Source organism: Manacus candei, unplaced genomic scaffold (genome assembly GCF_025592945.1).
Source record: "Manacus candei isolate 608988 ecotype Guabito, Panama unplaced genomic scaffold, ASM2559294v1 h1tg000043l, whole genome shotgun sequence".
NCBI classification, from domain to species: Eukaryota; Metazoa; Chordata; class Aves; order Passeriformes; family Pipridae; genus Manacus; species Manacus candei.
The window spans coordinates 14726846-14752782 of NW_026138091.1; the positions used below are offsets into that span (position 1 = coordinate 14726846).

Genomic DNA, 25937 nt, shown 5'->3' on the forward strand with positions numbered 1-25937 from the left:
GCCCATGGAGACATGCATCATTGACGTACCTATTGAAGTGGGACTGAACAGCAGGCAACTAGTTTATACTCGTACATCTCTGAGTGTATTTCATGCCCAACTGTGTGAACACAAGGTATAGGTATACATTATTTACACTTTTCAGGGAATACCAGAATCCATTGGCTCGAGTTTTGAATAATACTGAGTAAAGGAGAAGGAGATATGATCCATACAGATCCTAAGGTATCTCTGCTCTTTTTTTATCCCTCCATCTCTTGTAGTTCATTTTTTGTGTTTTATTCCTGCAGAGTTGCCTTTTAACTACAGCTACAAGTACTGAGGGTTCACAGGATGTAGTTGTTCTCTTGCAGTTCATGGAGTAAGACATGAAATTAAACTGAAAGGTTGATGTAGGTTTTCAAGCAATATATATCCAAGCTCTGGAACCCATCTCTATGTTTGTCTGTCACTGTGGTTGTTCTCTCTGGGCACTGAGTATTGACCACTGTAAAGGCAGCCCAGTAGGCTAAATTATTATTTGGTTTCGTTCTGTGTGCCATTCTTCCATCTTTTCAAGCACTATCCAGAAGCCAACATATTTTAATTCCTGATGACTTGCTTTTGGCCACCCAAGTGACTTGACTTCCCTCCAAGAACAGTCTGGTTCCACCAGCAAACTTCATGTTACAAATCATAGTCCATTGGACTTCTCACAACTACTTTTAGTGTACTTTGAAGACTAAAATCCCTCAAAGTATCTAACCTTTCCCAGTCCAACCTCTTAAGGAACAATTTGCTTTGTGATACAATACTGACATCAGGATGATGCAGTGTGCATTTTGCTAGCTATGATTACTCTGCATTGTGTTGAAAAGATTGGATTAGTTTGATCGCGCTCAAGAAAATAGTTAATCCCTTAAACAATTTCAAGCTACCTAACCACTTTCTAACACCACAGAGTCAATCGGATGCTCAACGTGTCATGATATGAGAGTGATAAAAAAGGGCTCTTCAAAAAGGGAAAGGTAATACCATTGGAAGCAGCTATATGGCTCTTCCATTAGTTTGTAGCTATGTTACTACTTTGACCATACAGGCAGTGAAGCCTAGATCTTTAGATTCTTGATCCTAGATACAGGATTGCTGTGTCTTTCCAGTTGTAAGGGAAAAGGATCTTCCAAATTTTATGTCTTCAGTTCCTATTCAAATAACCTACAGTCAATAAAAAAGGAGAAAAAGACTGCCCTCTGTAGAAGTGAAGGGAGCATTTAAAAAAAACCACAACACAATTCTTAAAGTTGGTTCTGTTCTTTTGATGTATCAGTCTATCACCTACTATTAAGTTAGTGAAAGCAACCATGAAACACTGTATTAAAGTTAGGTATAATTGCTAATTTTAATTTTATTGTGGGGTATAGTCCACATACAACCTTATATAAAATGCTGTTATGAAAATAGACAAAATACAAGTCTGTTATTGACTGTCTTCTGTTCTGAAATAAGCTGAATTTCAATGCCGTAGAAAGTTAAGTTTGTACTAAAAGAACATGACAAGGAGTAACTTAGTGGCAGAACACAGACCTAGCTTGAGAGAATATTTATTTCAATATACAGTTGAGGCATTTTTGTTGTATTTCATGTATTTGGTATGTTTCTGGCTATACTGATTTGCTGATTAAAATATCAGATATACATTTAAAAAATAATTGTTCAATGTAAAAGTAAATCTTCTATATGTTTGATCTCACTGAGAACAATTTTATCCCCCCTGAATTTCTTCCAACTCTGACAAAAGCAGCAAAGAAATTGTACTAGGAGGTATTAGAAAATAAAAAATATTTTGGGTTTACCTTTTCCTAAGACCAATGTCTATGTTTCCATCTCTCAGAGATCTAGGAGAGGAAACAGTACTTGGTATGGTTATGATAAAATGGCTCACCTTAACCATTAGACATATATGAAAGATTGGGGTATGATCTTACTCCTAGGGGGCAATTTATGATTTACATCTCTTACATTGAGGCTAATTTTAGATAAAAGATTGTGCCAGTTTTTTTGCTGATCAACTCTCCCTAGTGTAGTCATCCATCCCACTCTTCCTTTGATAAGAGTGTTTATCATTGGGAAAAAATATGAAGGGAACTGAAGACCTCATCAGGAAGAATAGCTGCTTTTATAACCCTCATGGAAAAGTGTGCATATCAAACTCCACAGAGATTTCTTTCAAGAATTTTCTGAGTTTTAAAATGACAGTACAGCTTTGCATTTGAAACGAACTATGAACAAATTGATGTAGGTATCATGTTGTGTCATTTGATGCACTTGTCAGGGTTTTTAATCTAATATTAAAAGATTTGCAATATGTTGGGCATGTTATCCAGATTCTACATGTTATTATACTGGTAGATTTATTTTAAAATAAATTTGATGATATTTTTGACTTTTATTTTTTATTTGTTCTTTAACAGAATCCTGGTTTCTATTAATGTTTAACATCAGGAGGTGCTTTTCTTCCTAAACTGGGTATTTTGGATGTACAAACCTTGGTTTAATGTGCAGGAACTGTTTAACTTTGTTCTTTCTTATTTTGTTTTGTAAGTGTATGTGTGATTGTGTTATGTGGTGTCTAGAGGTATAAATATTAGTTGACATGTCTATCTGGTTGGGTAGGACTATAGCAAACAGTGCAATTTCTTCTGCTACATCAGCACAGAGAGTTTCTGAGTCATTTGACTCAACTACGGGGATGTTTCTTAGTGTGCCTAAAACCATGCTCAGCAAAGACTGATGCAGTATCTCATCCAGTCAACCTATAAAATAATGTTAAATTATGAAATTTGTTTTATTTCTTTTTAGCCTGGAGAGGCTAAATATTTGGTGGAAGAAAGGAATAGGAAGAAATTTCCCAGTCCAGAATCCTGCTAAGTCACCTACTAGGAAGTACCAGACATCTGTATCAAAGTAAATGATTCCCAGGAGGTATGCAGCGTGGCCTCTGCTTCACATTGTAGAATGTCTCTCTTTTACAAAATCTTTTTTCCTTTTTATTGTGTTACAGGAAATTGATTACTATTAAATTAAATATACACAATTTTAATATCAAAAAATCTCAAAATAATTTGTCTAATTCTTTGCCCATTTTCATTTCTGATGACAGCTTAGCATGGTCCTACATCTTGTCCAGACTGGTTATCATTTTTCTCTGCTGCAGTGCCTGATTTTGCTGATAGTTAAGATGCCCACTTGTTTGTGCTGTAAGGCAAACCTGGAAAAGCAGTGTCAACTCATATTGACATGACAGCTTCAGGCAGATGCCATGCTCTTTTCTGCACTGAAAGAATCATATAAAGTACAATGTTATCTCTATTATTACTTTAATATAAAAACTTTTACACTTTTTGATAGCCACCAGAGGAGCTGATATCCTATATTACAAAGCTCCTGTGACTGAGTGATGATTCAGTGTCAGAATGGCTGAGATTGTTCAAACATGGCCCAACAATTTATAACTGGACTTTATTTTGGTGATATGAATTTTATGTGTAGCAGAGTATTTGATCATGGATCCCAGGTCAAAAGCATATCCATCCTAAATATTTGTTCTAAAACACAGAAGAGTCTTCTCTCCTTTCAGCAAAACCATCAGTTTAGAGGTTGTAGACAACACCCTCATTAGCAACACAGGCTCTGTAACAGGTTATTTTTCCTGAGGAGGCTGTGGAAAGAAGAGCATTGGGTTCTGTGTCTGTGCTGCTTATTATTCGCTGAAAAAGAATTTAGAATTAGTATTAGTATTTAGCATTTTGCATTTGGTGTTATCCTTCACAATCATCTCTGTATCAGGCATGTGTGATGTGTTCAGTTATTTCCCACATGTGCTGCCTTTCCGTCATCTTTCTTTCTGTTTGAATGAGTTTAACATTACAGAATGGGGCCTAATGACAGCCAGAATGTATAGGAAGAGAGTCAATGTATTAAGTTACGCAATTATTTCTTGTTTGTATATCAGAAAAGGAGCAGCATACATGTAGGAAGAATGTGTCATTAGTGTGTGAACTGTCATTTTGAGTTATCAGTCAACTGTGGTTATGTTGTTCCTCTCATGCTGCTGGCACAAAGTTCAGAGTTTTCCAAAAAGTGGAAAGTAGTGATTTTGAAAGAAAATGAAGTGGTGACCATTCCTTCTTATTTTGCTTAGAGTGTAAGAATTTTGTTGGCACACTTTCATTGTACTATATGGTGACTGCAGATGTTTTTAACACACTTCACTGGAGGTGTATCTAGTGCAATAAGCTGTAAAATATTGAGTGTCTATGTGTTGTTCATCTAGTCATGGAAATTAAATGCTCATTGTTACAGGAAACAGTAAAAGAGTAAAAAAAAAAGGCAAACAAAAAAAAAGGCAGTTTAACCACTTTATTTTATCTCTAATGAATATAAATTGTCCAACCAAAAAGCTTTTTTCTATGGGTTCATGTAAATTCAAAACAAGCATGCAAATGGAACAAAACAAAAACTTGATAAGAAGGATTGGTGTGTTTATGTGACTCGGTGGCATATTCAGATTATGTGGTGTGATTTGTTCTGCAGCTGCTTCAAATTAAGAACAGGTGTAGAAGGCAGATTATGCAAATATTCATATTAATGTAATTGTGAAATTGGTGTGTTTATCATTGTGCCTTTAAAGAGTAGACCATACTCTTATTTTACATGTAAATGAACTTTATTCTTGAGAGCTACTACTGGATAATGAGCTTATAAAGAAGAAATTTCTAGCATATGGTGAAACATTTCTAAAATGTGACATTTTCTTGTGTAGCAATTTATTTTATATATACTGTATAAACATATTATAATCTGCTTTGTCTTCTTTAGAAAAATATATCTATGATGCAGTTTTAAAATCTAATTCATAGAACTAATGAACTCATATTTCTTTGTTGTTATTTTTTTATTTCATGTAACCCTTTAGTAGGACAACTTTTGATCTTCAGCCATTTACTTTATATTTAAAAACCTTTATAGACTTTATGCCTTGTTCACTTTAAATCTCTAAGAAGTATATATTGGAGAGAAAATGTGTTTAAAAAGGATTTTTTACTTCCTAAGACCTACTCTATTTAAACAATCATAAACTGGGTATCTGAGTTAAATATATATTTTTAAACATTATTTACCTCATGTTGCTAGTATGCATAGATTTTTGAATGATTGCCTAAGCTTTATGTTATTTTTGGATTAGAGGGAGTTGGTATCAAAGGATGTCCAAAATTAAGAAATTATGGGAGCTTTTTATTTTCTTATAATACAGACCTAGTTAACAAAAGTTACCTGTTATAAAAATCACAAAGCACTATGAGTCTAAGTGTTAGTGTATTTTCTTCCTTTTGTCTTTTGCACATGGTATTGATTCATAGTAATTTATATTCTGTTAAAAGAAAATACTAGATACTTGTTTTTATATGTGTCTGCATACACATATACATATATACAGGACAATTTTATATATGCTGCCAATGAGGTATGTCAGATATTTGAAACTGAGCTTTATGCACTGGGTGGGATACTTTTAACTGGGAATCTGGGCCAAACAGTTGAGAAAATCCTTGATTCTCAGGAAGCAGAGGCTGAGGGCACCAGCTGCCAACAGCTGGCTACCAGGAAAACAAGACTAGAACAAGGTCTTTCTGCTTTTCTGCTTCCTATGGCTGTGGCTCAGATGGGCTTTCCTATTTATTTGCAAGAAAAAAAAGGAAACCCTGTTTTGTTTTCTGGATATGTTTCAGGAAGAAAGCAAAAAATTATAGTTATTGAGTTCAGTGCAGTACCCAATGGCATCAGTTTTCTTCCAATTCACTATCCTCAAAGCTCAACTGGTCTCTTCATGAGAGCAACCTAAAAGGTGTAAGCAGGACATTTAAAGAAAACAACTCTTTCATTAGAGTTATTTTTCTCTAAAGCACTCTTCAAGAAGGGGAATGACTTTATGTTCAGTAAAGTCATCCTTTAGCAAATTATTTAAAATTGCAGTGATTTACGACGTGCTTAAGTGGTAACTGTTTGCTTCACAGCCTGTTAGCTACCTATAAAATCTTTCATTCAGTTATTAGCACACTCTTAATGGAATACAAACTATTTAAGAAAGAAAATACTGGCAGGAATTTCATTATGTAAGCTGAAGATGATAAAACTTTTCTATAGGGTTAGCCTGATTGTATAACTTTAAAGTACAACTGTCAACCGGATAAAATGGCAACCTCTTTTTGTAATCAATTTGAATTATATGCATCATTTCAGTAGGATGTTATTGTGGGGTTAATTATCTTTGCATTTAGAAAAGTTTTACTTCCACTTGACTAGTTGTCATTGGAGATGTTTGCATGCAGAAATGTTATTCATGCTGTGCAATATGGATACCTTCCAATGTCACTTAGAACTCACCATAGTTATGCTTTCTGTCTCAGAAATAAAGAGGCAACTCGGACGTTGTTACACAAAGAAGATTGTGTGTATTGGAGAACTCTGCGATTCTATCACCCTTATAAATCACTGCTTTAAAACAGTAGGAACGTGGTCCAAGCTCTCTTGACTCTATTACATTTCTCACTGACTTCTGAGGGACTTCTTTTGAGGTTAGGAAAAAAAAAAGCCTGAAAATTGAGCAAAATATAGCAAATAAAAAGACAAAAAGGTGTCTTCCAGTAACACTAATCTCTTTTTAACGCTTCTTGCACTGTGTAATTGACACTTACTTGAAGTTATTTAAGTTTTAATTTTTTAAAAATTATTGTGGACTAGTAGTTACTTTTACATAATTTTGTTAATTGTATGGCTCTTCTGACCGCAAGCTTCAGAAAATAAATAAGGGATTTTAAGAGATGAGTTTCTAGTAATTTTTTTGCAGTATTAGTGGAATAAGAGATTATTTCTGCTCCAATTCCTTGATTTTCTTCCACAAGATGTTCCAGAGGTGGATGGATTGCAGCCATATATATACATGTCTTTGCACTCTAATTTTGTTTCCTAACTTTCTGTGAGCAAGCGAAATAGCCACTCTAACTTCTGCTATTATGGCACAAGTTAATTCAGTTATTGAAATAGGACAGGCAGAATACCTGCATATTTGTGTCCCTGTTCCTCTCTGTAAAGGCAGCTGCGAACTTGATGTTAAATATAGTGATACCAAATAAAAGGATTTCTTTACCTTTAAATAAGTATTATTAAAAAAACCCAATCAACAACTACTTCAGTAGTCTTCATTATCTTTAGTAAATACACATTTAAGGCAGCATTTTTATGTGGAATACCAACAATTTCCTTGGCCATACGGATTTTAACCATGTAAGTAAGTAGGACTGGATTTGGGTATGTTTGCATCCATTTATATCGTTTTAGTTGCCTAAGTCAGGACCATTGCTGTTTACATCCACGGCGTGTAGGTTTTCTCATGGAGAGTTCTGGTTTCAGGAGTGGATGATTGTTTGCTTTGTTGAGGTGCACAGATACTGATAGTTACCTCAACATCTGTATTATCGTTTAATTAGTCTTGCTCACACATGAAGAATTAAATCAGTCCCTGAGTCGGAATCAGGATAAATCTGATACCCAACTTAGACTGGCAAGGGCACCTAGGGGTCTTTTGCTCTCCTCTGCAACTGAAAATAGTCCATCCATTCATGTAACCTATAAATTCTACTAAGCAGATTCTCTGATACTGCTAAGAATCACCTAGCAAAAGAGACATTAGTAACTCTTTTGATTACTCTTGCCCTCTTCTTGTAGCATATCATAGCTGGGGTCCTTGAGGAAAATCTATCAGTTGTAATAATGTGTTAGGAAATGTGAAATGGACATTTCTTGGACCCTTGTGTAGTATAGCTTTATTGACTTGAATTAGGAAGCTGGATCACACTACAGCATTGATCTAACAATTCTAAAGGGGAATTAAATTTTCAACACCTGAAAAATGAACTGTAGGCATATGTAATTACTTAAAATTATAACAAAAGATGTATTGTAAAGTCAGAAAACTTATATACTTTTTATTTATAATTCATTATGCCTTATGGAAGTCTGCTGATTATAAGATGTGCAGCATGCATTCATATCTATATATACAGATTTTATTTCTTTCTGGAATGACAACACATGTCTTTTCACTTTCCTTATTTTTTATTTTCTTTTGCAAATCAGAAAATAAGATTAATCATTTTGGTCATGTAGGAGGTTCTATTTCCATTCAGTTCAAGACTTTTCCTGTGCCTATATTCAGTAAAGATCTCCAATTTCTGTCTCATTAAAGGATCACTGTCTTGCAATCCTTTTATCTTCTTTGCATTGCTACTCTCTTTCAATAAAGGAGAAAAAAAATACTAAAAAAAAAGGCAATCTATCTCTGCCAAAGCTCAGAACACTGTCACTCCACGCATTAGTCAGCAAAGTAGCTTGTATAGCAAAAGACTGTCCATCTTCTTTTCTCTGCTCAACAGTTGGAGCTTTAAAGCAAGAAATTTAAAATTGCTGTTGCAAATTAATGTGCTATGCAACTTTGTCTCCAATTCACTGGCTAAGCTGAACCATCTATTATGTTACCTCGTAAAGAATATGTGGGATGTTACAGTACCAAATGGTGCTATTTGAGGAACTTTGAAGTTGTACATAGAATCACAGATATGTTCTTTAAAATGTTCTAAAGAAAACATGTTTCCTTACTACTTTTTTCCCCCATTCTAAATTCTAATCTTGGGGCCAGACTTTCATTCAAGTTGAACACTCAGGACTCCATTGGCATCAGTGTAAACTGCAGCTGCTGAACACCTCTACAGATGAAGCTCCAAAGTGTTTGGGAAAATTCATGGCTTCAAACTAGGCTAAAAAAAGATATTTTTCTGCATAGACTTAACCAGATTTTGTTCATATTTATCAGGCGATATTTAACTTTTCCTAGATACGCAAAAAAGATGGTAGGTTTTTTCTTTTTATTTTTTTCATTTATATTGTATATTGTGAATTAAGTAACAATTTTTGAGGAGCCTGGTGGATATTTTGCCAAAAGCTTCTAAAATTGTGTGGGGTGTTTTGATTTTAACCAAAGTTACAGCTGCAGAGCTGTAAAGCAGTTGGTTTTGCTTATTATGACTAGTTCTACAACTTGTACTGTTTTAAATTGCCTGCAATTAGCATATTTCAACCTTATTTTTAGGTTTAAATTGCAGTGTGAGAGTGTGCTCTCCTCTTAGCTAATTAGTGTTATCAAGGAACAGTAGGTTACCTCATTAGTACCATGTGCATTTAATTAAAGAAGAGAAAATTGGAGTTAACCTCATAGCTAATATTTTCACAGAGTGATACGATGCCAACACCTTCAATTGGAGTCACACCCCTGTGTATCTAATTATTCACTGATGCCAAATAAGGTTAGCAAGGATACCACTATGCTGTTGACAAAATAATTTAGATGGAAATCTGTTTGCTGGTTTCTGATATGAAATTTCAGTTAGAGCAGATTATTTTTATTTAAATATGTTGTGATCACAAGATATTTTTATCATTCCTTCTACCCTCCCTTTTGTGTTCACACTTACACTTAGGAAAGGCCAAGATTGCATGAGGCACTCAGTCTCAAGCAAGCAGTCTGTGATCCTAATCTGTACCTTGCAGGTGTTGTAGCAATTTAGATAGAACCATTTTATTTTGGCTACAAGTATTGTATAAACCAGTACAGTTATATTGTACTCATGGAAAGAATAATACACAAATAGGGCCAGAGTACAGGTGCCTGCCCTTTGTAAATGTGCTCAGAATTTCTTATGGCTTGCTTTGCTTTAGAATTTTCTGCTTCATATACTTCTAGAGGGCACGACCTAACATGGAGATAAGAGCCCACAGCTCCTTAGGTTTCAGTGAAGTTGAAGGTGCTTATTGTTTCTAGTCTAGGCACTGTAATTCATGTGTGTTTACCCGCAGAACAGAATTTTTTGAATGTATAACAAGTGGATTTGTCTTCTGAATTTTGTTGTCCAATTCTGCTATATGACAAATCATTTTGAGCAAGCCATCCATAATCTCCGACTCAGTTTTCCCATCTGTAAAATGGAAATTCCATTACTTCATGCATGAAGATGATTTAAGTGCAAATAATTGTTTTTTGCACAATGCTTGAGTATAAAGCCACCTTGTATTTCAGTACATATATGATGCCTGATCAACTTCACATGAAGTGTGTTTAATTATTGTATCTGTGGGATTATAACTGAATCCTTGAAGGAGGGGTTTTTCAATTTATTTACAAAAGTCTTCATACTAAATCAAGTACTTTCTTGACTGTTCTTTCAGGTTACTTATCTAAGGTGCTTATAGTGGCATATGAATACTTTAAATAATCACTTTACAAGCTTAATTATAACAAACCATCTTGGACATTTATCACTGCTGTTCAAATGAAAATAATGACTGACCTTTTTAAATTTGGGGATTTTTTCTTATTTTACAGTTAAGTAGAAAAGAGGCTCTTCAAACATTGTACCTTTCTCTATTAGTTTTCCAAGCTGCTGGCCCTTCAGGATCTATATTAAGTTGAAAGGAATTCTTTGGATTGAATGGCAGTGTGGAACTCTAAAGTCAGTTTAACAATTGGATGAAATTTCCATGTGAAAATAAATGAACTCAGTATTCACTTACCTAACTTTTGGTTTACATATTGCTTCTAGAAAAATATGGCATTATACGATAGAGTGATTTATCATTTTTTCCTGTCTAAATATAAATTATTTTTTTAATATGATATGCTCTTTAACTGTCAAGGTGCTTTAAGGGAGAGTTCAGATTACAAGAATATTGTAGAAATTAAAGAATAACGAGTTTTCAGTCCTCCATATGTATTTGGAGAAAACTATGTGAAAACATGCAATCAATACAAGTCCTTAGCCTGACTTCATATGCTTTCTCTGTGTAATGTGATGTGAAATAGAGACTGGTTTCATTTGTATTGAAGAAAAACTGCAGCTCAAATTACAGCCCTTGGTGGTATCATTGTCATCTCTTTGAAAGATCTCATTCAGCTCTATCAAGAACAACCAGGTAATAAAGTCAGAATCTACATGGTGAATAAGCAATGGCTTGGGTTTGGTATTGGTTGGTTTAGTACTTCAGTCTCAGCATATCTAGTGCCTGGATCTTCTTATAAACATCCACACAAATGTGTGAAGCACAGATCAAACTAGGAATGAAATTTTATATATTCATTTCAAAACCTTAATTTGTGTGAAAAACATCTAAAGCAGAACTTTTATCTGGACAGCTTGTCAGAGAATCCAAATCATTAGTTGTAGGACTTTTGATGGGCTGCTGCAAATTTGATGTTCCCTATCTGTAAAAATATTTGGTGGAGTTAGGACTTCTACAGGTAAATTATTAAGTGATTAAAAAGTACTTTTTAAAGCAAGTTTTCTACATATATATTGCAACTTCCTTTAAATGCATTGTCTAATATTACTATTAATTTAAAATAGTTACTACATTATTTAAGTTATTGCCTCGAATTTTGATCTTTTTATCTTTTCAGTGCTTGCTAATTAACACAATAGTAAGGTCACATTTTTTTCTTCTTTCTTTTTTTTTTAATTTCTGTATCTTCTTTTATTCAAATTTATTTTTTGGTCATGTGTTTTTCCCGGGGAATGTATTATTTATTTTACTGGACTTAGTAACTTTGGCACAGTTTGAACTGACAGAATCTAAAGTAAACAACTTGTGTCTTTCTGAGGAGAGTGACCGATAAGCAGGAGGAAATATTTATGAATCGGTCAGTGTTCTTCATTGGTGTATTCAAGACATGAGAAAGTATTCCAAGATAAAAGTAACATGAGCTCTGTGTTTATACAAAATATCCTACATTATATGTCAGCTTGGGTGAGGAAAGCATATATGATGTAAATGTAAAATTGTCACTTCTTGTTTTTTTCTGCCTCCCTATGTTTCTTCAGAGCTGTGAGTGTCTCTACCTCCTGAATTTTATTTGATGTATTAAGTTTCTTAAAAGGACTTTTTTTTTAAATCACTCTCCACTTCTACGAAATTTAATTTACAACTGCATAAAGGAAATTACCCTAGTTTAGGCAGTCAAGCATTTCAGCAGATTCCTAGAAATGTACAAAGGAAAGAATGATTATCAGTCCTGAATTGTGGATTAAGAGGATCATACTACACAGAGTACTGTCTAAAAATAGCAATTTAATAGAAAATGTGAACAATGTCTCTGAGGTTAAAAATAGCATTTAAAATATGGAAGTTTTTATTATTATTTGGTAGAAGGCTTGCCTAGAGATGCTTGTCTTGTATTTTCATTGAATGTTACAAGCAGCTTCATTAGAGTTTTGCATGTTTTGTTTTTGTTTTGTACAGTTTTGGTTTTGTTAATTTTTTCTAAAGGTGAAATTCCATTAGAAAAGGAGAATTCTCATTGTGGACTGCAGAAAATGTATTAAAAATGTACATAAACTCCTTCAATGTCTGTGTTACAAAGCACAAATAAGCTGTAATTCAGGAAGTATCATTTAAGTATATTTAAAGGGAAATTTTAAAAATCACAGGGTGAGGTTTCTGAAGTTCTAGAATACATTCTCATACACAGTCCCTTGTGCCTTTTTCCCCCTACAAACCAGCACTGCTTTTTGAGTCTTGTAGAGGGGAAAGTGTCTTGTTTGAAGCCTGCAGCTAAAGTGAGTTGCAATATGACATGAGGACAGATACTTACAAAAAACTTAATATGTGTGTTCTCGTCCTGTAAACTTAGGTAATACTTTTGCAGAAAACCCTCAAGCAAACCATTCGGTGGACAAAATCAGCACAGATTTTTTTGTAATTCTGCCTTTTTAAGTACAGGGAAGACCTAGTCCAATATTTCAAATGTCACCTCTGTTAGCTCACGATATATCTTAGGTAAGGAATATCACACTGTGCATAAGTTTCTTTCAGCATTTCATTTTGTGTCAGTACAGTATTTGAGAATAGTTACTCTGAACAACCAGCTCCAGCACAGACTGCAACAACGAAAAATTCAATGGAGTGCTTTTCCAGAGGCATTCTCCCTCCTGCTGCAAATAAAATTGTCACTTGATAGGAAAGTGATTTCTTTTCTCTCAAATGCACTTTATTGTCGGCAATGTAATTTATATCAAGCAAACAGTGAGTTTTATCCATTTATAGTGTCTGAAGATTATTTCTGTATCCAGTAAGAAAATTTTGTTACTGTTTTGGTCTTGTATACAGCCACATTACTTTGATTATTAGAACCTTGGCTAAAAATGCCTTTGGCTAAATTATAGCTAGGTTTACTAGTTATTTATTATTTTTTTTCTTCTTTTCAGATTGTGATCTATGGTTGAATGTCTGGTGCATTAATTTGTTTTTTCCCTTCTTTTTAATTGTTGTGGAAACTAGTGAATTAATTAATTGATTAAGGAGGAGCATTTGGGATGTTATTGTTAGAAGATCACTATAGGCTAATCTGAAGACTACCTACTGCTTTTTCTCCTATAAATTAAAAATTTTTTTCTTCAACTTACAATAGCAACTATAAACAGGAATCCATGGCTACAGTAGTAAACCTTTAAGGAAATGTCTTTGATTTTGCAGCATATAATAAGGCACTTAGTTTCAAACTAAAACTGCAGAATAACATATATACACGTATGCACACACTAACATAGTCTATACCCTATATAGCTATATCACGAGCAGTTTTAGCAGTATATTAGTAGTTGTTAAAGTTTTCAGCTCATGCTAGAGCAGCACTAGCCATTCCCTAGGTAGGGTCATCCCTGGAACTAGATAGGCCACCAGTGCAAACACATAATAGGGTTCTCCAAATTTCAGCTACCACAACTGGCCTGTTTTCAGCACATGCAAATGTCACCTTGTCTCATCGCTGCCACTGTTCTACACAGATTATTTTCCTAACATCTTTCTCTGCTTCTTTCCCCAGTTCTCCTTCAAAGCATCAAATACAGGCAGTTTGTTTTCCGTTTTATAATCCTTCACCATGTGACTTCATGATACCCATTACTCTTCATAAAGTAGAAAAAAAAAGAGCCATTAATCTCCTACTTTTAGATTTTCAAATAAGCCCTATTGTACCTTCTCCTGTGCTGTCTGTAATGACTGTGAAGTACCTCATTATCCTCCTCTGAGTCAGTCATTCAGACTTCTCCAGTTTATGTATAGAGAACTTAGACACATACATTGCCTGCTATCATGATAGGAATTTCCTATCAGTCTGTCACTGTCATCTCTTGTCTTGCACAGGACTGTCATGTCTGTGCAATGGACTTGCATAGTGCTCAGTGGCTGTGCAAAGCCTGCAGTATGGTCCTGGTCAGCACCATGGGAGCTTTCATGCAGTTGCAGCGATTCCCATGTTACTGCTGCTGCTACCACTTCCGAGTCTTTCAACTCCTGTGATTTACCATGTACATTGAATTTCTTTGTTCTAACAGGAAAAAAATACAATTTTTTTCTGCATTGCTGATTTAGGTGTAAGTTTCTGGTAGTCTGCCCTTTCAGGGGGACAAATCATGCTCTTCTTCTATGACCTCAAAGTTTACTGAAACTGCAGAGCACACACATCTCTATTGCATGTATTAAGAAGACTCCAGTATTTTCAGTCTACAAGAAATATTTGTAAATGTCTCAAAAATAATTTTTTTTTTTAAGGTGAGACCAAGAGATATGATTCAAAAGGACATTCAAAAAGCCTTTGACATAGTCCTTCATGAGTCATTTTTAAGAAAACTGAATGGTTCTGGTTGCAAGTTAAAAGTTCCATTGTAAGTTAGAAACAAGTTAAGAGACAGAAGAGTAGGATTATATCATCTATTTTCAACATGGCAAAAGGTTAACGTTTCTGTCTACCTCTGACCTGGACATTATACTGTGTTGTTTAATATATTTAGTAATAAGCTGGAAAATGGACTGAAGAATATTGTATATGTCAAAATTTAAAGGTGACCAAGAATCTTACTTAGCCTTGTAAAGATTAGAGATGAATTTCAGACTTTCCGGAGTAATGTGGAATAGTAAGTAACCAAATGCCACAGTGGTAGAAGAAAGATGAAGAAAGAGTGCCAGTACCATTCTGTGAATCTGAACACACGCTACGGTTTCTTTCTTTTATTTATGACAGATGCTGCACATTTTCAGTTGGACTTTCATCACCTTGTGTACTATAGTATGAAACCATGAAACTAAAGATAATTCGTGTTTAGAGTAGTGGGTCTTTCCCTGATATGTGTGTCTAGCATAAACTGCCAAGTACTTCAGGAAAAAAGCCATTTTTTCTTCTACAAATAATTAATTACAAAGAAGACAAAGTGGGAAATCAAAAATAAAAATAAAAGAGTATTTTAGATCTTGAAAGAGACATTCTGTCACTGTCAGATGTTAGCTGTTTTTAAAGTCTGTTAGGTTGAGAGTAATTCCAGTAAATATATATAGTCCTTTAGAACTGAAAATATTGTTCAGTTTGTCCAACTGACTAAAATTCTCTATGAGTCAGCAGACTGTTGCCTCCCTTGTTTCTATTGAATCATTCTGCCATGTCTGCTTAACAAAGGAGGATGCAATGTCGGCTACAGAAATGTATGTGGAACATTGCTGTATGTTTCTAATTAATGATTTCCTGCATTTGTAATTGCACAATAGGTGCAATGGTAAGACCATTTTCTTTATTAAAAAGTCAGCAGCAATATATATTGACTTTTAAAGATTTGTCATGTAACCCTTGGAAGGAATAAACAACATATGAAACTTATTGCTAATTTTTTTATGATATTCAATTTTTCTGATGTCACTTTAGGACATCTTGATAATTTTATGTGTTCTGTTTTTGTTGTCTCTTGTGTTTTGGGTTTTTATATCTCTGTTGGATTGATTTGAAAGTTGTCCACTTTTACGAGTGAAGTTAAACAGTTCCAGCAGTGTCACAAGAAAACTGGGACTGATTCTATTTTTGGAAGGTTGGGGGGAGTGTCCTACACAGCATTCTTCACACTTCTGAGCAGTGTCTTCTTGACCTTCAATTTAACTTTGAGACACTCTCTCTTTTCCAAGAACTGCTCAATCATTTTACTGAATGGTCACATCTTTAGGAAACAAGAAACACGCACAAGAAGAATCGAATCGGCACAGGGTTGACTTCAAAGCCTCTTGTGCTTTGCCATTGCCTTTATGTTTGGAAAAGCCGAAGAAACAAATAATTTGTGGAGGGTCTTGCATGTGAGGGCTTTTAAAGAAAAAGAGACTAGCCGCAAATTCTCTGAATACCTTCCTGAGTGGGAAAGTTCAGAGGCACTTAATGCACTGTTTACTCCAGCTATGATGTGCAGGTAGCAGGAGCACCTTGGGGTTGAATATGTTTTGTTTTCCTTGGGGTCTCAGGACTGCTGTTGACTGTGTCTGCATCAGGGAACCTTGTTTTAGTGTTTTCACTAAAGCTTTCAGTGTGGAAATATATAATGTGCAACTGAAAGTTTTATAGGGTTCCACAGATGAGAAGGATGTTTCTTAACCACAGATGTGTGTAGTCACTTGTGCTTCCATGTAAAATAGATATAGAGTAAGCTTTGTAAAACCACATGCACTGTGTCCTCTAACTGAAATGTCTATCTTTGCTTATCTTTGTATCAGCTCCAAATTCAGGCCTCTAAGTACATTGTTTATGTCTAGAGGAGTATAAGAATTGTTGATACTGAGTCAGGTCCTAATATCCCATGTTTTGAATGCCCACTCCAGGTGCATTATGAATGGTGGGAAGGGTGAGATGATAAGATAGGATATCTTCCTTTCACATTCTCCCAGAATGTGAGACTCAAGAACCCTTTGTATTCAAAAGCTTGAAATAGATGCTTCATCTATGGATTAATAAGTTTATTTTTTAAAACATGCAGAGTTCGTTTTTTCCCCCTTGCTTATTCTGTCAAAATTAGTGCTTTATTTCTTTCTTGAATGTATTTAGGTCCTATTTCCAGGCATTCAATCTTGTTAAACTTCAGAGAAAAATTAAGAGAACAATGTCAACATTCCTATCACTGGATCAGACTTCTCAGATCCAGCTAATGCTCTTTGACTGTGCTTCAGAAGCTGCAGATCATCTTGTTCAGCAGCTGAAAGCTGGCAGATTTAAACGAGATTTATAACATTATTTAGTTACAGTGAAATCATTAAAGTTCTGTATTGTAATTATGAATGATTTCACGTACCAGCAAATCTCTGCACAAAATCTTGCAGGACGTGACTGGTATCTTCTTGTAGTTGCCTTCTCTCTCTCTCTCTTAATCTGTTCTTCTATTTTCCTAGACAATTATCTAACAATTTTGGAAGTAAGAACATTATTTTCAGGATCTTCTCTGCTGTTTAGTCTGACTCATAGATGAAATGTATGTAGATTTCTCTTTTAAGAAGACAAATTTGTTTCTGTAATCAGCTGGAAAATATTCTGGTGAGAGCTCTTTGTTTATGTTCTACAGATACACCAAAAAACACAATTACCTTTTCTCTGATCAATGTTTTGCTGTATGGTATTGAATTATTAAAAAAACTATAATAGCATGTACAAGGTTTATATAGATCAGCAATCAAGTGCACAAAATTTGAAAGGTAAGGGTGTCTTCCCTGCTCTGTAGAAGTTGTTTTTTTCTGATGAGTAGACAAAGAATTATAATATAGAACTACAACTACTCATCAACTATAGGCTGTTTGCCTCCTCAGAAAATTTGTCTGTAAAAGTAATAACTTAGATTTACTCAGTGTGTTTTAATTTTCCGTAAGAAAAAAATGTGAAGATGTTGTTGAAGCTAATCAGTGCTGCTGAGCTAATGGAGTTCTGTCCATAATTTTATTCTGGAAATCTTCTGAAGGCTGAAGCTTCTGGCTGCCTTGGAAACTTAGCGAGAAGAGTTTATTTCGGACATTGCTTACTAGCATCCAGACCAAAAAAGTGACCTAATTTGATTTGTTCTGAGTAAAAAGAGAAGGGAAAAAAGAGCCTTCATTCAAGAATTCATTTTACTACCATTTACTTTTCTGTGCACACGTTATGTTTAGATGCCATTTATAAATATCTTATTATCATTTGTTAAATTTTATGACAATTTTTACCATGCCTGATGACTGTAACTCATGCATTAAACATGCACACGTATTTTAACAATATTTGCATCTTATAATATGCTTCCTAACGACTTGTCATAGACTCATCAGTTAAACATTTATTTTACAAATGCATTTTGTAATATGCTATGGTAATAAACTATAAAAAAGGTATCCCACCCTGTAATATTTTCATATGGATGAATAATGCATTACAAATTCTACCTTCATTTAAAACATGACCTCTATTCTGATGAAATCTGATACATTGTCTGGATTTATGATCATCAAGTTGTGTGAGGTGCTGTCAATCTGTTTTCTGATTAATTTTCGTAGTTCATAAATTTGAATTAATCTGTAAATATTTACAAAATAATAGTATATTTTTTTCTATCATTTTATTTTTATCCACCTGATTAATTTAAAGTAAATGTACCAACCCCCATGTAGCTGTGAGCTAATTTTCATTCAAATAATTTCTGGAAATTCAATTCAGTTCTGAAGTTGATTATCAAAATTATGATTGTTCCCTTACTGGCTGCCTAAGTTTGTCATATATATTTCTCTAAAAAGGTCTGTGCTACTGTCACATCTAATCTTACCAACTGTGTAAAGTTGAAGGGTATATAATATCAGAAAAGTTTATAATAAGCTATTTAAAAAAAAACCCATACTTTTACTATTAATTGTGTTTAATTTTGTCTACATCTGATTTTACATACTTTTTTAACTTCTGAAACTTTAGTCAAAAGAAACTTTTGCTTAAATAGGTATTGCCATCATAGTCAGTTCACTGTCTACCTTCCTGAAATATCATGCTGATTTTTTTCAGTAGTTTTTTTAATATGAATGCTAGTACCTAAGATTCTTTGGCTGATTTCTCTCTGTTAGTGCATGCATGTGTAGACTGTATTATTTTCATTAATTTTATTTCACCGGAGACTTTTTCTTCAAAATTGAAGGGAAAGAAGGAGATTTGAGGCTTGGTTGGTGGTGGGTTTGTTTAGATAGGCTACAGAGTATTATAGGGATGTCCATACATCTGGTGGTAGAACAAAATGATTGAGCATTTCAGCAGTGTTCTTCATTAGGTACCCTCCCATACCAGAATAAAAACTGAAGTGGTTGGCAGTTTTACTTTTGCTGTTTCCTGGAATTAGTTTTAGGTCATCACATCTACCTGATGCTGTCTGAATGTGTGAAGTCAATACAGAGTATTCTGCTTTTACATCTATTTAACATAAATACAAATGACTACTTCAGGTGCATACTAAGGAGGAGTCAATGTTAGATAATTGGTCTCTTGGAAGGGGCCTTTATTTCACCAGAAAATAGAAGGTTACACCTTGTCTCTGCCTTTCACCTTAACAGTCCAGGCTCAAGAGCCTTTTGTCACCATTCATATTTTTCTTTCTTTTTTTTTCTTCTAAATAAATTACTGCTTATGAAATGAGCTGGGTTTGTTGTCAATCAGACTTTACTTTAAACACTGAGCATTTTAGACTACATTCTGTGTAGTCAAACACATTTAGATAAGATTACATGAATTCTATCAGGGAGGTCTTTCTGCTCAGAGAGAACAGTTAATTCTGATTCAATTTGCTATTTTTTTCTTAGTGTCTATAATATTGAAGGCAAGTAACTAGTTCCAGTTGGGATTTTTTGTTCTGGGGTGTGTGATGTGGCTTCTATCCTATAGCATTGAGGCTAGGAAATACTCATTCTACATGGCCTTACAGGCATTCATGAAACTTTAGACTAGTCATGTAACTAGTGAAATGGGTTTGGTAAAGATGAATTATTTAGTCTTCTATCACAAATGCTTTAGCCAATACTTCTCCCATTCTCTTAACACCATCTCATAATTTGAACATTTGCTGTCCTTTTCTATTAAAAATCTAAAATACAGCAGTCATCGTTTTGTTAGAAAATTTTGCCTATATTTTCTTGAATGATAATTTTTCATAGAATTGCATTGTATTCTTTACTTATCTTTGAAATTATAAATTTGACTGCATTGTTAAATAGGAGTATATCATGACTTCTAGAGTTAAGTTTATAACAATGTTTCTAAAGTTTAACTGTTTCAGTGGTTTTCTTAGCTTTAATTGTGCATACTGTTTTTTTGAATATATCAAAATGATGTAGTATCCTGGTAGTTTCTTAGTTCTCACCCGTTACATGCTCATCTATTATAAATCACATTATGGTTGCACAAGAAATGCAGTGAATATCTGTATTATGTGATGGGAACTCCTTTTTTCTTAAGTTTACTCAGAAAGCAGAGATTCTGTTCTTCACTGTATTTCTTGTCAGCTTGTCATTCTTTCACATAAATCGAATATATATTATATATTTGCTTTTGTTATTACTCAGCTGTTTCAAGATTTCTGTAGTTCAGATTCATTGCATTCCTTGTAGTCTTGGAGTTGCTGTTGTTGATTTCAGATATGGAAAAGCCTCCATAAGTTCCTCCATAAAGTTCTCCAGAACTTTATGTTTCTCTTCATGAAGTTCTCGAGAAATTTCTTTATGCACATTGCATATGTCTTTTTATATGTGCACATACACAAGTGTATTTATACACAGGCAGCTAACGTGCAATCTTAGTACAGGTAATAAACTGCAGGGTTGTTCATCATGCACTTTTCTCAACTGAAATTTACTGGTTTCTTTCTTTCTCTTATTCCAAATCTCTGCTGTTAACACTAATAATAATTTCCTGAGATATTATTTTCTGCGCTTTTTTTTTTTCTAATGTTGTATGTCAGTTCTTTTTTGAAAAGCACTGTGATTTGTGGGCCAGAAGAGAGAATGTTCGATCAAAAATTAGTGACAAATTCAGTGTCTTGCCACTTACTGAAGCGACAGTAGATTCTTTGTATCATGGTTAAGAGTAGATTTTAGCTGCCTAGTAGATCACACACTTGATTTAAGTTCTGGGACATTAAGATGCAATAGATTTTCAAACTACAGTATTCATATGCATACAAAAATATTTTAAAGTTATTTTGGTTTTTCAAAGATATAAAAGTTAGCAGACTTCCTCAGTGGTACATAATTTAAAAATTACCTTTATAGAAGGAAAAAATAGCTTTGTGGTGCATTTTAATAAATTTTTGAAGATTTTAAAGCTAGCTTTTTATATATAATTCATATTTCCTATATACATGGTGATGTGTTGTTGTATAAAGATTCTATTCTAGCTTTGTTTCAGAGAATCTGCATAAATCACACATAAATCATGGATAGTTTCTCCATTTGTGAATAATGTGGCAACTCCAAACTCACGCCAATAGAACCATCATACTATCATATCATGTTAGGTATATAACATACATACACACTTATAACGAGGTAGAGGAGAATACTGAAAGTATCTTCCCTTTAGGTTTGAAAAATGACCAAAAAGTAGAAGTCACTTTTTGTGCCTTGGGAAAAATAGATCAAGAAATTGAAACTCCAGTCATTACCAATAACTTTAAAATGTATTTTAACGTGCTGCAGCTTCAGTTACCCTCAGCTGAAGCTTCTCTATTTTAGCTTACAGGGTCTTGTGACCTCAGCCCATAGCAGAGTTTCAACAGTAATAGCGACAGCCATCTTGGATAAATGTAAGTGAATTTTTTCCTCATTTCTATAGTTTCTGTCCCTCACATGCACTTTTGGAGTTTTGTTTTTTACTCAGGGTGTAGACAGTATTCCTGACAACACTACTGTTGTGTGCCAAGTAGCATGATGGACACAAATTACCAGTAAAGCAACTAAGTGGGACTTCTTGCCTTTTAAATGTCACGGTATCAGACTCATCCTGTGCTTTTGAAATGCCAGTATGATTGCCATGCAGACTTTATTTTACCTGCAGCTAGATTTATGGTAGTTTTCATTATTAGCCAGGATTAATCTGCAAAGAGAGTAGTAGTACAAAAGGATTTTGGCCATGTATTCTTGTTTTGGTTAGTGTTAAGGATGAAATCTATAATTCAGGAAGTATTTTTCTAAGAAAAAGTTTGCCTTCTTCAATCAGCTTTATCATTTCAGTTCTACTTCCTGTCAGATTGTGGTAATCCGTTCCCAAATTTCACTCTGCATTCACTAACTATTGTATAAATCTGGGGCTGGAGCTGGAGTTGGAGCTGGAAAAGGCTACACTTCATATGTACTGCCTGTGTAACAACTTCCAGAAGTATAAGTTAAGGAATTAAGGGCATCTGCCCACTATTTATTGGTTTCTGAAGAATACCACATACAGCAGATTCTTTTAAAGTCAGGGTTTTTTTCAACAATTGTCATGTTGTTGTAATGGTGAGACAAACAGAAGAAAATAGAAATAGGGTTATTCATTCAGAAAATCCTTTCCTGTATGCTGATAGGCTGAAGAAGCTAGCATTTAGTAGAAACTTAGAAAAGATACCTGGACTTAGATATTCTTCGCTATTTAGTCCTGAGCTGGCCTTTGTCTGAACATTTGGCCATTTCTGAACAAAGTAGCATCCTTGGTCTGTTAAATCACCATGCCACTCCTCCATCTTCTATTTGCTTATATACATAAATATGTACGTAACATGAAGACATACCTAAAATTCCAAGTTTTTATTTACATGTAAATAGTTGCATTGTAGCCCTGTACCTACAATAGTAGCTTCTTAATGACCTCAGCTAGCTAAAGACATGGTTGTTCAAATGCAACCTGTTCTCTTCATGTGGTTTCATAGGATGTATCTGTCATGCACTGTATGAAATACAAGGTAACACCTATGCAGCAGTTAAGGCTAAAACCAGCAATAGTGGAAGTGCCTCCATCCATCCATCTTACAAACATGTCATTCAAAGATCAATAAGGGGCAGTCTTGATGTGTTACCTGCAAACCTCTAGTCAGCTTAAAAGTCATTAGAGTTCAGATCTTTTTTCAACTATGTGGTTATGTTAATATCTCCATAATAAATGTGAGACGAAATCATATACAGCAGAGTCTGGAAGCTGTGAGAGCAGAAGTATGTGTACTGAAACCAGTTTGTGATTATCTTGAATTTCTGTGTGTCTCAAACTTCATTGTGCCATGTAGGAGGGTGGTGGGTATTGTTATCAGCTGCACACAGAAACCAAATAGTAAAAGCAATTGCATGCCTAGAATCTATTACTTTCAACTAAAACTATATGAATGAAAAAAAGGGTGTAAGAAATGTTGGCTTGGCTACCAGTTACACAGAGGAATATACTGAATCATGAAGAATAATTCTTAAAATTTCTCTGAGAAAACAGGTTTAGTTAAAAACCTGTGCAAACCCTGAGGACCAATGTTTTATAATATTTACCATAAATACTCATTTAATTTCGAAAGAAGAGAAGGTGTTCTTACATTTGGCATTGCAAGGCTGAGTTAATGAACGAGCTTTGAAACCACTGTCAATAGGAAGTATGCATAGCTTTTGAATGTGTGTGAGTATAAAATAAATCGTAGAATCATACAATCGAGCAGGTTGGAAAAGACTCCGAGATCATCTAGTCCAGCCCTTGCTCCAACACTGCTGTGGTTACTGGACCATGACAGATCCAGTCTCATCTTAAAAACCTCCAAGGATGGTGAATCCACCACCTCCCTGGGCAGCCCATTCCAATGTCTGGTTACTCTCTCTGTAAAAATTTTTTTCCTAATATTCAACCTAAACCTCCCCTGGCTCAGCTTGAGACTGTGCCCTCTTGTCCTACTGCTGGTTGCCTGGGAGAAGAGACTGACACCCACTTGGCTACAACAGCCAATTGATCTACAAAGATGGCATCTACAAAATGGCATTATTTTTTCATCATTAATCGTATCTTTGCAAAACATTTTCAGATTTTTATACTCGTAAGTACATGCCTACAAAGATCAATTGGTGAGGAATTTCACAAAATCAGCACTATAATGATAACAGTTTCAAATCCAACCTTATCTACATGCTTATCAAATACCAATTATTTTGTTGGACCTAGTGTGCCAGCACTGTAGTTTATGTCAAATCTCTGTCTCATTAAATGATGTGATCCTTATGTACTAGAATGATCTCCTGCTTTGATAACTGTCTCAGTCTTGTAACAATATCAAGATTATTGAATTAATAGAATGATAATGTGATTCCATAGATCTTGTTAAAACAATATTCCCTTGATAATGGATAGTTTAAGTGTGTTTTATTTCCTATTTTTATTATTTATGTGGCTCTTCCAGTTGTCTTTGAACTGGAGAGACAGACAAAAATTAAAGAATGTGTTTATATATTTCAGACTTTGGAGGTTCTTTACTAGAATATGTAACATGTTTAGCATTCAGTGTACATATATAATATAATATATATAAAATATGCATATATAAATAAATATATGTCTAACTGCCATGTTGGGGCTTAAATATAGCTCATCATTTGACATTTCAGTATGTTACAAAAGGACTTTGAAATACAGTAGAAAGGGCTTTGTGAAAATTATGTTATAGAAAGTGTGGTGAAGCATGCTCAGAGGTTATACAATGTGAAAAACTTGCTGTAAAGTGGTTTAAGATATTAAAAAGCCAGATGCTCACAAATCCAGACTACTAATCTGTTTGGCCAAGAAGATATAGCATTTATGTACTTCATATATGATATAAACTTCTAGGAATTTCAGTTTCTTTTCTACATTACACTATCATGTTTCCAAAAGTCTAGAGGTGTTTGTGCTCCATAGTAAAAAACTGAGGATTTTGTAGAGATACTGAAATAACAAAGATACCTGCAGTCATAAATATTTTGTTACATTCTTGTGATTCCTCATAATTGTCTTTACATCCTCAATGTATAAAAGACAAAGAAATGTTAGGCACTTAATAAAGAATTCAGTCCATTTCCACATAATATATTACTGAAAATATATATTTTATTCAGCCTGAAATCTCCTTCCTTTTATTGTTCCTGGGACAGTGAAGTCTAGATGGTTGGAGTAAGTTGAGGGTTGTGCAGATGCGTCTTTTTCAAAGACCTGTGCACTCAGGTCTCCCACCAGGTTCATTTTCAAAACCCACGCATTTTGCTGTTACCTACAAATTAATGGAAAGAATATAATTGTTCATTTCTCAGTGCCTTTGAATCCTAAATTGGGAGATATACTTTGGTTTTGTTTAAAACTCATTCATTTAAAAGATTGCTTTAGAATGTCTTAGATTGGGCAAAACTTAGCAAGGGTGTGGCTTTAACTACTTTAGTGGGTTTGCTGTTCAGAAATTCCCAATAATAACTGGGTCATCACTGCTGACTGGAAACGGATAGAGACAGTTAGATGTGTATATACACTTTTTTAAGAAGCCCCTAAAGCTTTGTTCCTTTCCAAAGAAAAGGTAAATAGTCAACTTAAACCTCTTCAGCAACTCTATAAACAAGAAGATGCCAACAGAGTGTCCTCTTCTCTATTACCTGGGTGTCCTGTCCATGTTCTCCTTCCATGTGTAAACCCTGCTCTAATTTCCTTCTGTTTGTTGCCACTGTTTGATATTTATATAGTGTTCATAAAGTTTGTAGAGAAAATAAAGATACCCAAGTTAGTAATAATCCTTAACTGCTCTGTTAATTGAGTCAATTATTCACATCCCTCCTTTTCGTCTCTGTAAATATTTTTTTTCTAGTCATTGTTGTGACTTGTAACTAAGTCTGATTGCCCATAGTTTAAAAAACTCTTCAGAGGACACAAGGTTGAGTTTTCTTTACCAGTTTCTTTAGAGCTTTATTAAGTATTCCATTTACAACATTTTAATTGTGACTTTTTAGTACTAAAATGCTTTGAAATTTGTCATAATAATTTT

General features: G+C 34.3%; 1 protein-coding gene across 19 annotated transcripts in view; it reads left to right on the forward strand.

The window, feature by feature from the left end:
* The window catches only part of FOXP2 (forkhead box P2), a 407244-nt gene that overhangs the window by 302289 nt on the left and 79018 nt on the right, over nucleotides 1–25937 (forward strand). For 2 of the 19 annotated variants that reach the window (XM_051795482.1, XM_051795483.1), the window contains one exon: nucleotides 2839–2961. The exons of 16 other annotated variants lie outside the window; for them this stretch is intronic. The gene's annotated coding sequence lies outside the window, so the exon portion shown is untranslated. Of the gene's footprint in view, nucleotides 1–2838; nucleotides 2962–21669; nucleotides 21741–25937 lie in introns of all 19 variants that reach the window. One more of the 19 variants, XM_051795481.1, reaches the window with a different exon arrangement.